Source organism: Leptinotarsa decemlineata, unplaced genomic scaffold (assembly GCF_025532065.1).
Source record: "Leptinotarsa decemlineata unplaced genomic scaffold, Ldec_3_MD MMD2_P_RNA_scaffold_6, whole genome shotgun sequence".
Taxonomy (NCBI): domain Eukaryota; kingdom Metazoa; phylum Arthropoda; class Insecta; order Coleoptera; family Chrysomelidae; genus Leptinotarsa; species Leptinotarsa decemlineata.
Genome location: NW_027412533.1, coordinates 1,333,862 through 1,350,664, shown reverse-complemented (window position 1 = coordinate 1,350,664; position 16,803 = coordinate 1,333,862). Strand labels below are relative to the sequence as shown.

Below are 16,803 nucleotides of genomic sequence, written 5' to 3'. Positions count from 1 at the left end.
TTTGCTTGAAATGAAATAAGTGAATACGAAACAAACACTGTTTCCACACACCAGAACTGCAACAATCCTTTCAATTCGCGTTCCACCGACCAAGTTGGCGTCATCAGGAGATGAACTATACTACAACCAGTTGAATTTCCTCAATACAGTCACTTGAAATATCCAAGCATTTATATTTTTATTTTTAGGTAAATGTTGTGTGAAAACATGGCATCTGCAGTGTCACCTAAGACAAAAGTTATTCATTATAAAATAAACACGAATTTTGTCAAATTGTTATATAATGATTATTTGGAAAGTTCGATTTGTACTTTTTTGAAACTTGAAATTTGCATACAAAATTCTCATATGATATACTGCTACCTATATAATCATATTTGCGTAAGCGTTCTTAACGTAAAAACATTTTTGAAATGTTGCCAATTCGATTATATATTAGAATATGTTTATTACATTTGCCTGGATAATTTCCCATTTCATTTTGGATAATATTTCAGTAAATTTTTGGGTAGAGAATATTGTCCCTGACAATAATTTCAACCTAATGACAGTAAATGACAAGTATACTGTGACATTACTGAACAAAGAAGTCTGTGCTATTCATGGAGGTTATTTTTGTCTGGTTTATATTGTACTTATATTGAATACATGAGATCAAGTCTAAAAATTATGATCAAGTTGTTATTCGATTTAGAGTGGCTTATACTTTCAAAACTTTTGAAGAAGTATTGGCTGAAATTACGAAATTTCTGAATAATTTAATAAAAAATTGTTTTGATTTTCGCAAATATCTTTCTTTTCTTTCTTTCTTTTGGTAATTCGTTAATTTTAATAAAATAATATATAAAATCCCACATCACCTAGATGTTTTACTTTTTGGAACTATCGTTTAAAGACTTTATAAAAGGTAACCGTTGGAAAAATTTTGATTTTCCACTTTTTTATCAGCATTCGAATGTTAGGTTGGGTTACGTATCGCTTAAAAAGTTATTATAAACAAATACATTGTGTGAAAGATTTCTCAAAAAGCAGGAGAATTTACTCATTGATAAAATTATGATTTTTGAAAAAAATCTCAATATTTTAGTTCAAATTATCCTTCATATATTATTAAATTAACAATTTGTTATGATAAAATTATATGTATAGAATTATACTCTGCTCATCTAAGCAACAGAGTGCTCCAAAATATTATCATGCAAAGTGCACGTGAACCTCCCAGACAAGGCTGCTTGTACAGTCCCCAGCGGGGCAGGCTCTGCTGTTTTATCATTTTCCAAACACAGGCGACATACACTGTCTTCCGACAGTCCGAGTCTCTGCATATGATGATTCAAATGACAGTGACCCTTAAGAAGGCATGTTTAGACTTCGCAGTTCATCCCTACTGTAGTCCAACTACTGTTCAGTATCAAGCCAATCCTGCAAGATTCTGCCAGAAGTCCATGAATCTTCTTGCCATCTAGATATTCAATCTTTGTTTAGGAAAACCTAAAGCGATGCCAATGACAGGTTCTGGTCGGATGAAGCTGCTTACAGCACCCTCCTTTACAAAGGAGTCAGCAGCCTCATTGCCTTCCAGGACAGTATGGCCAGGAATCCAGGCAAGAGACAATCTGTTGAGTCTTCCTATCGAGGAGAGTCGTTTTTAGCAATTTGCTACCAATTTAGACGTTGCTCAGTAGGAGCCAAGGGCTTCCAACGCCGCTTGACTGTCCGAGAATATTTTTATTGACTTATGTATGAGGTTGAATTTCCCAAGCATATATATTGTCTTCAACCTTCTTTTAATTGAATATCAATAACTTATTGGAAAAAAGCACGAATCCAATATTCTGCTTTGCTGACGATTATAGGACATCGGCTACGCAGGCACATCTTCAACGCCAGCAGGAGGTTGCATATCTTAATGAGGATCTAGAAGTGATTTCGAATTGGGGTGAAAGTAAACAGGTTCAATTCAATGCCATAAAAACCCAGGCATCGGTTTTCTCCAAAAAGAACCGGATTTAATAATGTCAAGTCAGACACTTCCACTTTCTACTTCGATAAGTTTGTTGGGGGTTGAAATGGATATCAATATGTCATGTCGCTGGAATTTCAACGGCTGCTTCTCAAAAGTTTGGAACACTGCTCCAAACCAGAAAACTGGACACACCTCAGCAACTTTTGATGCTTTATAAAACTCAGATCAGACCTTCTTTGAAGTATTGTTCGCATGTATGGAGCTCTGCCCCAAAACATACCCTGAAGTTGCTGGATTCCATCCAGAAAAGAGCTATCCGCCTGATTGGAGATGCGAATATCACGTGCAACCTTGATAGCCTGGAATATCGAATAACTGTTGGAGATTTGTCTCTCTTCTATAACTTTCACGGTAAGTGTTCAAGTAGCTTGGCACATTCGATTCCACCAAGAGCGGTACATATCAGAAATACGTGACGGACTGTGGCTGCTCATCGTTGTGAGGTTCAACTCAGTACACCTCGAACTTAACTGTTTGAGAACTCTATCAGCTGGAGAACTGCGTTTCTGTGGAATAAACTTCCTGAGCATGAACTACACTTTATTTATAGTCACCTGGACCGGATAATTTAGGAAATGTGAGCGAATAGCCTTGTGGAAAGATGTTATCAAGGTCACTTGGATACGAACACGATATCTGCATGACTATTGCTGATCTATATTGCCACTTTTCTAAGCTACACATGAGAGAAAGACTAAACCAATTTAATTTGTTGTTGTTTTTTTCTGGTTTGAACGAACATAGCTGAAACTCAAAAACTAGAACTGATACAAAAATGCTGTTTATATATTTGAGTTTAGGATAACATATGTATTCTGCAACATATGTACTGTAAACCAGTGTAATCTTCCAAAATATGTTTTAATTGTTTGACGTACATGTTTATTATTCACTCTATCCAAATATTTTGAATGTCACACGTCTGCACCTTATTTCTTATCTATATAATAACAACTCACGTGCATCGTAGTATGTTTTTATTGTACGTCATGAATGACAAGTGTAAACACAGGGTATCGGCCACTGATTGTGAATTAAAGATCCAAAAGAACGGAATATTAAAGTTATAATTACTGATACTTTTTTGAAGTAGAATTGAACACAATTTTATAAAATCTTCATTTCCAATGTATGGGATATGATTTTCAATTCAAAGAACTATTTCAACAGCATTTAATGAAATATCAAGTCTGAAGCCAGAAGTTCCCAAAATTTCAAATTCAGAATCAGAATGTGAAAAAAAAAACTTTTTGGCTCTTCACTTATTCATCACTAAACAAAGAGTGTGGTAAATTTCCAAAGGAAGGAAGAAAAAACATTACAATGGAAATTCTTTACATACACAGAAATATTTTTCAGATAAAAATTTGAGAAAAAAATTTTTTGGCTTTCTTCGTACCAAATATGTGGGAAAATTACGAAGACAGGAAGATGGAGATGTAGAAAGCCAAAATATTTCTTTCCCAAAAATGTCCATGTTGGTGTATCAGAATGTCTAATATGAGTCTGTTGCAATTTCGCCACAATATTCATTTCTTCTTTGAGCTTAGGTCTCTCAGAGTGAGTTTTACTGGTACCTTATAAGTTTAATTATCTGTTCTTTCTTTTATGCTGTTAGATTTTGTGTGTGTAAGTAGGGATCTCAGTGTACATTTTGTTTTTTAAGAAGTTCTAACATCATATCCCCAATTTGTATTATACAGTGCATTTCTTTAATGTCCCCCCCTTTTATTTTTGAACGGGTTAACTCAAAAAATTGAAATTTGATACAATGAAATTAAGTGAAGTGAAATTGACAGATTAAACTTTCAAGATGGCGACTGGGCGCCACCTGGGAAATAAAAAGCTCCTGACAAATGCTTCACAACCCTACATTGTAATGTCAGTAAGTATCTTCAACTGCTACAAAATGGCGGAACTTTTAATAATTGCATGAATACATTGACATTTAACTACATCATATGATGTAATGAGCTTGAGGTCAGTTCAGAAGATGCTCGAAATGGTTGCCTTGAACTTCTTGACATTTGAACAGCCTATCCGATATTTCACAGCGAACATTTTCGAACACAGTAACGTCAATATCTCTACAAATAACTTGTTCGATTGATGACTTATTTATTTTGTAGAAATACATGTTGAATATAGAATAAAGAAAATTCTTTTGTCTAGTTTCTACTGTGTTTATTTGTAACTTACTTGTAAGTTACTTGTAACTGAGTTACTTGAAAATGACCTTATAAACCGAAACCGGTCGTAACTAATAAATAAACACAGTAGAAACTAGACAAAAGTATTTTCTTTATTCTATATTCTCCACAAATATTTATTATTTTCTGCCGTATATCCAATATTGAAGCAGTTTCAGTTTCGTACACCTTTTGCTTCAAATAGCCCCATAAAAAAGTCCAAAGGTGTCGACGGCCAATCCAACGACCGGGAAAAGTAGTATCCAAATAATTTCTTACTTGTCTGTAGTAATGTGGTGGTGCTCCATCTTGTTGGAATACAATATCCATATCGAATTCATTAGGATTCGCTTCGACGATTTCAGTGATGAGAGGGTCAACAGTAGTTTCCAGCATATTCAAATACAGTTCCCCTGTTGAATTTTGATCAGTAAATAGAGGTCCTACAATATGGTTTCCCAATATTCCTGCCCAAACGTTAATTTTTTCTGAATATTGGGTATGTGTTTCCCGGAAAACGTGAGGGTTGGTGTCACTCCAATAACGGCAATTTCGTCGTCTGAGAACATTGCCGTTAAAAATTAATGTACATTCGTCAATAAAACAAGTATTGTGGAGATAGGTAGGATACCTTGCAATGGTTTGCGTCATGATTTCGCAGAATTCTATTCTTCGATCAGGGTCATCTTCAGTTAATTAGTGTACCATTTTAACTGTATATGGATGACGCCTATTCCTCTTCAAAAGTCTCCACACTTCAGAAGGAGACACTTGTTAACGTGGTACCTTTCTACCAGTAAAACCGAAAACTAAATGAGAATATTCTAACTGAACAATGATGTTCATTGTCGTAGTGACATTTATTGTTGTTTTTATAAAGAAAAAATAACTTAACAAACCTTATGGGGTTGTTGGAATTGCCATGTGGCAGATAAAAATGAATAGTTCAAAAAATATCGATATCAATGTGTTCGTCTTCAGGAAATTATTAAATGTTCCGTCATTTTGTAGTAGGTGAAGATATTGACTTCATATTCTAGAGTTGTGAAGTATCCTTCAGGATCTTCAAAATGATGTGTCACAAGACCCCCCTTTTCATTCATTTTTTTTTTCAGATGGCGCCCAGTCGCCATCTTGAGTTTCATCTGTCAATTTCACTTCAAAATAAAGTACTCATGCATCAATTTCATTATATCAAATTTCAATTTTTTGAGTTGACCCGTTCAAAAATAAAATAGGGTGGGGGGCATTAAAGAAATGCAGTGTATTTTCAGATAGTCCTGGAAATTGAGGCACAATGTTAGTTGTGAAAAGTGCCGGTGGTCGGTAATTGTCGTATGGGTTTTTCACTACCACTGAAATCGAATAGTATTTTAAAATAAATCAAATATGAATAGCCAATTTCTTAAATTGTTCAAAAATGAAGCTGCTTTGATTAAAACTTATATAATGTCTTATCCAATTTTTCAGTAACACTGTTTTATAAATTTTGCCTCTATACTTCAAAGCACAAAATTAGATGATTTCAAAATGATTGTTATTTCCCGACAAGTTAGATGAAGTACTATCTGAACTTTATCCGAATGCAGAAGCATTTTTGGTCAAATTTAGTGATCCAGTATTATCTTGCTGTGATGGTCGAGAAGAAGTACATCAGGCTTATTAGCATGTATTAACCAGAGGGCACTTCTCATGCTCCACAACGGATTCAAAATCCCCCCGAGCGTAGGGCAACCCTGGCGTCTCGTCAATACCGTAAAAGAGCTGTAGGTGGTAATAAAATGCGTTTTAACGATCGCCTGCCTCACGGCAGGCCGTGCACCTTGTGTCAGGAACCTCTATACCCATCACGCGACTACGGTAGACTGAAGTGTTATAGACACTATCCAGGCAGGTCATGATGAACCTCTCAGTTTCTGGCTCCAGCCCAATCGACCTGACTGTCGCGAGGGTCAGATGCTTTGATAAAAAAAAGTCTTCAATGTGAACATGGCGATGGTAATTCACCAAACTATCATCATTATTATTATTATTATTTCCCTTAGGTTACGCTATTCGGGTCCTATCCCCCAAAGCCCCGATACATTCGGGAGGGCGTGCCAGCAGTATCAACCAATGGCCACACCGTTGGGTGAGTGATCATTGGGTCCGAGAATCATGCGCAGTGAGCCAAGAATGACAGCATTCTGCATTTGCCAAGCTAGAGTTTCTGCCTTAGAGCGGCAAGCCAGCATAGTTTTTTAAGATTCAATAGTAAAGTGAGCATCATATCACCAAGGACTCCTATAATCAAAACAGCCATCTTGACAGAGGGATCTGGATAGAGTCTGTGTAGTTGGAAAAATGATCTCGATATCTTATCCGGTTTTTTTTTCGGACGATATTGGTCTCTTCAGGAGCTGAGAACTCCACGACAGATATCATCTTGCTCTGACAGTCGAGAAAAACTAAAATAGGTTTCTAGCAGCCTACACAGATGGAAACCTGGTTCGCCAAACTTGGTTCGCACTAACCATGTTCGTCATTTGTTCCCGTGTATGTGGTGTTTAACGAACCAAGATTGCCATAATTTCCCACGAACTTGGTTTTCCATCGGGTTGGAACACATTTGTTCGGTTCACTGGCAGTTCGTCTATGTGTGGAGGATGGGAACCATTGTTTGCCATTTTCCCCAGTGCTTGTGGTAACATGGCACACGGAAACCTAAAGTCCTCCAAGTTTTTTCCAGTAGCTTGGTAGCGAAGTGTATAAACTAGGCGATGTTCGGCCGATATCGACTTTCTCATGTGAGTTGTTTTGATTTGTAGGGTGTCACAAGTTCCAATAAATTTGAATCATTGTTGAATAATTGGTATAAGATGATATTAGAGATTGAGGTTAGGCCACTTCTCTCTCACGAAGCCACTGCTTGGTCCATTGCGATCTTTTCTTCTTCTTCCTTGCAAAATTCCCAAACTCATATAATACAACAATAGTAGCTGCAATCTTAGAAGAACTCATCCCAACTGCTGTAATGAAACTGGTGAAATATCGAACCGTTGTTCACATTCCCCTCTACTGTGTGTAGGGGATGACGAACCAAGAACTTTGTTCGCTGAATTTGGTTCGACAAACCATGTTCTTAGTTCCCATGTGTGTAGGCCGCTTATTAGCTTGTGTGAGCCTGAGGGTGAGGAACGAATAGTTCCAATAATTTGGTACTTCTCGTTCCATACAAAAGATTCAATATCCTCCGGAACGTAGGGCAACAGCGGTGTATCGTCATTACCGTAAACGTGCCGTGGCTGCTAATAAAGCACTCTTAGGGCCGCATCAAAACGATGGATACAGACTGAGGATTATTATTTTTCTTATTATCATTATTATTATATGCCTGTCAGACCCTATTTCCGAAGCCCTAATTTATACAAAGGGCGAGCCAGCATCATCAACCAATGACAACTCTCCTCACTCAAGATAAATGATCATTGGGTCCGAAAGGCATGTACTCTGAGCAGACGCAATGAACGAAAAATAACAGCCTTCTGCATCTGCCCAGCCAAGATTACTGTCCTAGTGCCGCAAGCCAGCATGATCTCGACATTCGAGATTATGTATCTTATTCGTTATTATAATTATGAATGAACGATATTTCTAAAAAAAACTTTCCTATCAGAAGCTAAGGAAATATCCGCCAGATATCGGCAACGTTGCAATCAGTTGTTCCTCGGTTCTATTTCCCCAGCCATTCCACGCTAGAGAATCCAGTCCTCGATAAATTCGCGTTAGAAGTTTACTGACTCACTAACAGCTGATCGTTGGTTACGTTAATGACAGTAGCTTTGTTCTTACTACTTGAATTTGAACAAAGGTGAATGGTGGTTTGATTATTGTTTTTGTTGGAATACAGACGGACTTATGAGGTGAGTTTGGAGTTGACAATGCATTCAGGATACAGAAGTCATGGCTCTTTGTTTCTACCCATGCATATTTTGGGGTTTACCATATATTTGACTGCAACAACATTACATCATGAAACAGCCCTGCTTTCAATGATATAAAGCAATGATTAAGGGCAGTTGTAGTAGCGATATTCATTAACAAATTGCTTGATTGCTTCATTCAGTTGTCATGATCCAAACGAAATTCACTACTTTTCGAATGAATGATTAAATAATTGAAAAACAAAGATATACGCATGTTGAATTGTAAATTGTAACAGTAGACACCAAGGCGCCTGTAGTTAGTTCTCCAAAGCAAGAGGTTTGTAATTTTTCACCGATCAATCACAAATGTATAAATTTCAAGTGAATGCTAGATTTCCACAAAAGTAGGTAATATATCAAACTCTGCCGACGTTGAAATTTAATCAGATAAAATCGAATCAATAAAAACGTAGTTAATAAGTAAGTATGATTGAATTACCATCCTCTTTCAAAAGCGAAATATGCCAAAGTTAGCTGCTGAAATTTCCGATGGTTCCCGAACACTCAGTGGCGTACACTATTCATTCTTGAAAAGCTTGATACACCTACTGATGATTTGCTACATGACCCTAATGATTTTTTAATTTCGAACTGAGTAACAGTCATACAAAACACGTACCTACTTTCCATAAGTAAGAATTACAAAAACGACTTTCAAGTGGTTATGAAGAGTATGCAAAAACAAAAGACACATGTAACATGTTGTAAGGAAACTAAAAAAAAATATATTCATAATATTTAACTTCAAATGAATTTAATTTATTAAGAGAACTTGAATAAACATGAATTAAATGTGAATTAAAACTGAATTTCAACCAAATATTTAAAAAGATCATTAGTGGTCGATGGGGGGACCACTATATCTTACATTCATAATAGTTATTTTATGAAAATATTTTTTCATCATTTCGCCACATGCTGCCATAACAAGATGTAACAAGAAATATTGCAGTAGATGCTCAGATTTTCGGAACAGCAAAACTATTACTTGCAAATACGAATTATGATGTAGTACATTCAAAAAGAGATATTTTCGAAAATGGTTTCTTTTTCATCAATTCACAACCGACTGCCATAAAGAAATATTTCGAAAGGTCTCCATACACTTGAAAGAGCAAAATTGTTACTTGCAAATGAGGACTACAAGATATGTAAGTGAAATTTTTTCCCCTTCATTTAGTATATTGTGTAGTAATCCTGTGAATGATATCTGATTAGTCACTCCTAAACATGTAACCCCTTTAATTCAAGATATAAGAAGTATTATGTTAATTTCTATTGTTGTTTTTACATAATACAGCACTTTTAATTGTTTCATCTATCAAGTTGATACTGTGGATGCATTATTACAATAGTGCAAATATCATTGATAAGCCTGGATAAAAGTCTCTAACTAATGCATTATCCTTCATTGTGTATAATGTATAATATCGCTACTAATCTGAAACGAAGTTTAGTGTAACATCAAGTTTGTGATCTAGTTTTTTAATGCAAAATATTAATTTGACATCAGAAATCGTTCGTTCCTTGCGGACTATCGGAGTTACATTAATTTCAAAATAAATTTATTTGTCAGATAAGTTTTTAAAAAATCATTCAACAGCACTGTGTTCCCTTGAGTTATAAAATACAAAATATGATTGGAAATATAAACGTAACTTGAGGGTAAATGTATTGCAACTATAACTGATTCATTTCGCCACGCAGAACGTATTTATAGTAAAATAAATGATTATATAGTCTGGAAGTAAAACAAAGAAAATGAAGGTCCTTTGTGTCATTTGGAAACTGCGTATTGCCGGATGTGGATTCAGCAAAGTCAACATTGACATCGATCCATGTCACTTTGGGTATAAAACAACATATATACATTTCAATTTCAGAAATACTAGAGATTCGTGATTAAGCACATTCACGGATATTTTTGCAATATTTTGAATAACAATGATAAATGATTTTTCTGTTGTGAATATTATCAGCTTTGATTCTTAAACATACAGAAACATCTGCATATTGACAGTTTTTGGTTCTATGTGTAATTTGTTCTGATTCATAATCGATAGTTTCAAAACTTTCTATAATTCTAGTTTTTTTTTTCATTATTGTTTATATTACCAAGCTGAAACAATTTCAGAATATCTTTTTAAATCAGGTATCGGGTTAAATATTCAAGAAACACTTCATTGTGATATTTTCACTAAACAGTTTTACAAAAACGCATCACATGTTTCACTATACAATGACTTCTTCAGGCGTGACTTCACTCACCCTCCTGAAAAGGATATAGCTGAACACGTGTTGCTTTCTAAAACTGTTTAGTGAAAATCTCACAATGAAGTGTTTCTTGAATACTTTATCATCAAGTATTGGCCGATACCTGACTGGAGAATTTGAAGCTTTTATTTCTAACAAATATATACTAAAACGTGGTGATCAGGTAAAACATTTTAATTGAAGTGTATGTAATACTATTTTTTTCAATAGAGAGGTTTTCATTTCACGCTTCATGATATCCAGAAAATTTTCACTTATCGCTGAAAACTCATTTAGAGTCATTCCCATTCCCAGTATTTCATTGAAAATTCATTAAATCCATGCATTGACTAATTTAGACATATTTCCCATTTCCACGATGTTTCATATTTGTAAGAAATGTTACGTTAGAATACGAAAATTTTAAATTTTAAATATTTCACCACCCTCTGTCATCTCGTGATGTTCTTTTTCTGTGAATGCTGGATATCAAAACGACTGTATCCCCAATAAAAATGTCATATGAAAAAAGTAATTTTCATGTTCAACATAGAAGTCCCCATTTGTGAGTAATAATTTTGCTATTTTGAGAATCTGGGGACCTATTGAGAGATTATTCATTATATCTTGTTGAGGCATTCGGTTGAGAAATGATAAAAAATTAATCCCGAAAATTTACTTTTATGATTTCACGACATAGTATCATCCATTCGCCAATAATACTATAGTGGTACTCATCGACAAGTAATAAATACTATATTAAATATATTCTAACATGCCATTAGGCCTGTTGAAAGTGTATTTCACCCAAATATCGATAGTTTCACTTGAAAAAATAATTATTCATTTTTCCTAGAGAAAAATTAATTTTCTTCTGTCCATTCGAATGTCGTTTTTGTAATTCCCATCAATGGAAAATAAGTTTTGTCTGCAGCAAGTCACAATGGTTATGTAGCAAATCATCGATAAGTGTATTACGCCCCTCAAGATTGAATGGTGTACGCCAATGAATGTTCGGGAATCGTCGGAAATTTCAGCAACTAACTTTGGCAACCAACTGCACATTGCTTCTTTTATTTAGCCATGTTAATGTTCAATTCTTCTCATGCGGTTTCCGTTATTAGTGAGGTCAATGAAATTTACTTCAATTTATATCCATGAATCACTATCATGTCATCACTGATTCTATTAGTGGTCAAATAAATTGACAAAATATTTGTCTTTGTAAACTTCTATAATAAGTGCTGCATAATCAAAACTATTTTGTTGTCATGATGAGTTTCTTGAATGAGTTCTTTCGTAGAATTGTTGATAGTACCTGAAATGGTATCGTCAAACAATTCGATGAAGTCATATTTGATCCTTATAAAAATTAACAAGTTATTTTCCCGGAAATCATGTTCGGTCAAAAAGTTTATCCACACTTCAAAAACATTGACTATTGATTATATAGAATATTTCATTACAAATTCTGAAAAACACAAAAACGCTAAAAGCTTTCGAAATTATATGATATTCTCGTTGACAGAATTCTCCGAAACATTGTTCTTACAAAGCTTCAGATCTTATATAAATGTTATTGTGTCTCTATTCCAGTGATACAATTTTCTTATGCAACTTTCAACCTCCTAAGTTTCTTTCTATTCAAACATGTAAATGATTTTTTTCATCAACTGTTTTCTTTGAAAAATAGTCATTATTCTGATTGATTATGATTACTCTGATTCTGATTACTAGATGAAGATCCATAGTCCATAGTACTATATGGGCTGAAAAGTTTATGAGTCTAGGGCCTAAGATATAGATGGCGCTAGTCTCATTGCATTCACTGCTTTTTCAATTAGTAGTAACCTTTAAAAGAAAGCTGTTGAAATTTCATGATATTCTACGTTCTACGAATAAGTTTGTTAGTTATTGTGCTAAGAGTGACACTACTTTTGTTATTTTGAAAACAATGGATCAAAAACAATGTCGTGTTTTGATTATCCACTGCTTCTTGATAGGAAAATACCGCTTAAGGGAAGCAATGGCTTGAAAAAGACTCCGCCCATCAGAAACAGCAATTAATGATTGGGTTGCCGACTTCAAACGTGGTCGTAGAGATACCGATGATGCAGAACGCAGTGGACGTCCAAATGAGGCAGTGACACCAGATAACATAAAATATATAAAATCGTTTTGAATGATCGAAAAGTGAAGTTGCGTGAGTATGCTGACATAGTAAAAATATCATGAGCATGTGACTGTGAGAAAGCTCTGTTCCAAGTGGGTGCCGCGAGATCACTGTTCACCGAAAACAAAAACGTCTTGATGATTCTGAGCAGTGTTTGGCCATCTTTAAACATAACAAACCGGAATTTTTGCGTCGATATGTGACAATGGATGAAACATGTATCCAACTTCACTACGGAATCAAAACGATAGTCATCTGAGTGGAGAGCAAATGGTGAACCTCGTCCAAAACGCCCGAAAGCACAACAATCGGCTGGAAAGGTCATGATTTCGGTATTTTGAGATGTGCGGGGTGTAATATTCATTGTCTTGAGAAGGAAAATACCATCAACAGTGAATATTATTATTAGCGTTATTGAAACGTTTGAAGACCGAAATCGCAAAGAAATGACCGCATATGGCAAATAAAAAAATGTGTTTCATGAAGATAACGAATCATGTCACAAGTCAATCAAAATTGACGAATTGCTTCCACATCCACCGTATTCGCAAGATCTGGTTTCCAGCGACTACTGGCTGTCCGCAGATCTTAAAAAAATGCTTACCGGTAAGAAATTTCACTAGAATGAAGAGGTTATTACTGAATCTGAGGCCTATTTTGAAGCAAAAGATAAATCGTTCTACAAAAGTAGTTTTGAAATGTTAGAGCGGCGCTGAAATAATTGTGTGGCTCTAGTTCATGAATGTAAGATATTCATTATAGATACACTCTGTATGTACATCGAGAGGTGGTATATTGTTTTTACGGGAATGTTTTTTTTTGTATATATTTTTTATATTGACATTCCAGTCAGTGGGAAATAGAATTTGAAAAGTGAAACATCTTGTTTGATTATTCCAGAACAAATATTTATATTAATATTAGTGGTGAATATTCTGAGTTCCATCAAATTATTGAGTTCAGTATATTACAGTGGCGACGAGGAAATTAGTGGTGAATTCTGTCGGTGGTATGGCAGATAAAATAATGCAGTATACCGGTCACATTCAGGAGTTTTTACCTTCAGTGTCGGACTGGTCGATTTATAAAAAACGTTTGCAAAACTATTTTACGGCAAATTCGATCATTGAAGAGGATCGTAAACGTGCCATACTTTTGAGTCTTTTAAATGAAGAGGCTTATAAGTTATTGTATGATATGTGCATTCCTATGGAGCCCGAAAAAAAGTCCTATGCGGAAATATTAAAAATGATGGATGGACATTTTCAGTCAGTAGCATCGGTGTTTTCTTTTCGAGAAAAATTTTTCGAGTCAAGGAAAATTACAAACGAAACCCCAAGAGAATGGGCAGCCCGTTTGCGAAGTTTAGTGTCCAAATGTGAGTTCGGAGGTGCTGTGGAAATTGAAAACGCGTTAGTGAACCGTTTTGTAATAGGTTACGAAAACGGACATGTGAAAGATAGGTTGTTTGAAGAAAAAGCTACGGTGTCATTTTCATCGGTAGTGGAAATTGCTTGTTCAAAAAGTGCTAGTAAGCCATCTTGCTTTAGTGCTGTAAAGAAGGAACCGGAAATTTATTTCAAGGCAACGAAAAATTCCGCGCATGCTCGCCCTTCCACGTCTAAGTCAGCTGGGCCACAAACAGGTGAGGTCAACAGTTCCAGCGGAGGAAGAAAAAAAGTTCAAGCAGCAGGAGGGAGTAAACTTTCCAAATGTACTGTTTGCGGTCGTCGAAATCATGTATCAGATAAGTGTTTTTTTAGAGATTGCTATTGCCATTATTGCAATAAAAAGGGCCATCTAGCCCCATTGTGTCCAAATAAAAAATTTTTAAGCAAATCATCGGCCGGAAATAATTTTTTAGAATCAGAAGAATTTTCTTTATTTAATGTCGATGGTAAAACTGATCCAGTACTGGTTGATTTATTCATAGATAATAAAAAATTTACTTTTAATTTAGATACAGGTGCTAGTTATAGCGTAATATCTGAAACATTTTATCAACAAAATTTCATCGGCAAATCCATTCAAAATACAGAAAAAGTATTTAGTCTGTATAATGGTCAGAAAATATTTCCTTTAGGTTTCATAACATGTGATATTACATATAAGGAAAAATTTGCCACTTTGAATTTTTTCATAATAAAAAATGGGGGTCCACCTTTACTGGGGCGCGATTTCTTTAATCTGTTTGATCTATCAGTTTATAATTTAGAAGGAGTAGACCTCCCCAAAGATTTAAATTTTTTATTGAATAAATATAATAATTTATTTTCACCGGGACTGGGTAATTTTAATAAAGGCAGAATTTCAATCAGATTGAAATCGGAATCTACACCTCCTAAATTTTTCAGAGCACGACCATTGCCATTTGCAATGCGAGAAAAAGTGGAGAAAGAACTAGAACGCTTATTGAGCTTGGGTGTTATACAACCGATTGATTTTTCGGAATGGGGAACACCCATTGTTCCTGTTTTGAAAAAAGACGGTTCTGTGCGTCTCTGTGGAGACTTTAAAGTCACTGTTAATCCGTTTATTGAGGTCGATTCTTACCCGTTACCCAAAATAGACGATTTATTTGTTCAGTTACAAGGTGGTGTGCATTTCACTAAACTTGATCTCTCTAATGCATACCAACAAGTTAGTTTGGATGAAAAATCCAGGGAACTCATGACAATTTCTACTCATAAAGGATTGTTCCGGTACAACCGTGCTCCTTTTGGAATAGCGAGTCTTCCGGCAAAATTCCAGAAAATTCTAGAAACACTTCTGCAAGGTCTTAGTGGTGTAGTTTGTTTTTTGGACGATATTTTAGTTACTGGAAAAGACAGACATGAACATTTATTTCATTTAGAATTAGTATTATCCAGACTCCAAGAAGCAGGATTGAAACTTGCTTTAGGCAAATGTCAGTTTTTTAAACCAAAAATTACCTATTTGGGCTATGATATTGATCAAGAAGGTTTACATACATCTGAAACAAAAATTTTTGCTATTCAGAATGCGCCTAGGCCTACCGACCTAACCACATTAAGATCTTTCTTAGGTTTGATAAACTATTATGGCAAGTTTGTCAGAAGTTTGTCAACATTGTTGCATCCATTATATAATCTCTTAAAAGAAAGAACAAAATGGGAGTGGTCGGAGGACTGTGAATCTGCATTCATAAAAGTAAAAAATATTTTGTCTTCGGCACCAGTTTTGGTACATTATCAACAGGAACTACCCTTGCGCCTTATTACGGATGCAAGTGACTATGGAGTGGGAGCATTGATAACACATGTAATGTCTGATGGTGTTGAAAAAGTCATCGCGTATGCTTCAAGAACATTATTAGAAAGGGAAAAAAAATATTGTACCTTAGGAAAAGAAGCATTAGCGATAATTTTTGGATTATGTAAATTCCATAATTTCCTATGGGGAAGATTTTTTACCTTAGTTATAGACAACAAGCCATTGTCATATATTTTACATCCAAATAAAAGTATACCCCAGTTTGCAGCCAATAGACTGCGCAGGTGGGCACTTTTATTATCGGCTTATCAATATAATATAGAAGTAGTTCAGTCCGAGGAAAACAAGGCGGATGTTTTATCAAGACTTCCTCAAAGCATAGAAGAATCCTCTGTTGAGGAGGTAGAGTTAAATTACGTGACATATTTTTTGGGGAATGAACATTTTCAAATTGACTTTAAGATAGTTTCAGAAGCCACGGCCAAGGATGAAATTTTATCTTTAGTTATTAAAAAAATCAGAGAAGGTGGGATTTGGCAAAATTCAGATGAACGTTTGCGAAGTTATTACAAAATTCGAAACGACTTAAGCATTGAATCAAATTGTTTGTTGTGGAATAATCGTGTAATCATTCCAGCAAGTTTACAGGCAGATGTTTTAAGAAGTCTTCATTTATCCCATATGGGCATCATTAAAATGAAGAGCCTCGCTCGTTCATATTTTTGGTGGCCTGGCCTGGATCACAAAATTGAAGAAATTTGTAAATCTTGCGAAAGTTGCTTAATAAATAAAAAATCTCCCGATAAAGCAAAATTACACCATTGGCCATTTCCTAACAAACCTTGGTCTAGGATCCACCTAGATTTTATGGGACCTTTTCTTGGTAAACAATTCTTAATCATTTTAGATGCTTTTAGTAAATGGATCGAAGTTTTTCCTATGACTTCGATTACTTCGAAATTG

At 35.1% G+C, this 16,803-nt stretch overlaps 1 protein-coding gene across 1 annotated transcript in view; it reads left to right on the top strand.

Moving 5' to 3' along the window:
- The first annotated feature begins 7,948 nt into the window (after positions 1 to 7,948).
- Atet (ABC transporter expressed in trachea) overlaps positions 7,949 to 16,803 on the top strand; it is a 69,717-nt gene continuing 60,862 nt past the window's right edge. Inside the window, exon 1 of the mRNA XM_023155798.2 lies at positions 7,949 to 8,117. The gene's annotated coding sequence lies outside the window, so the exon portion shown is untranslated. The remainder of the gene's footprint in view (positions 8,118 to 16,803) is intronic.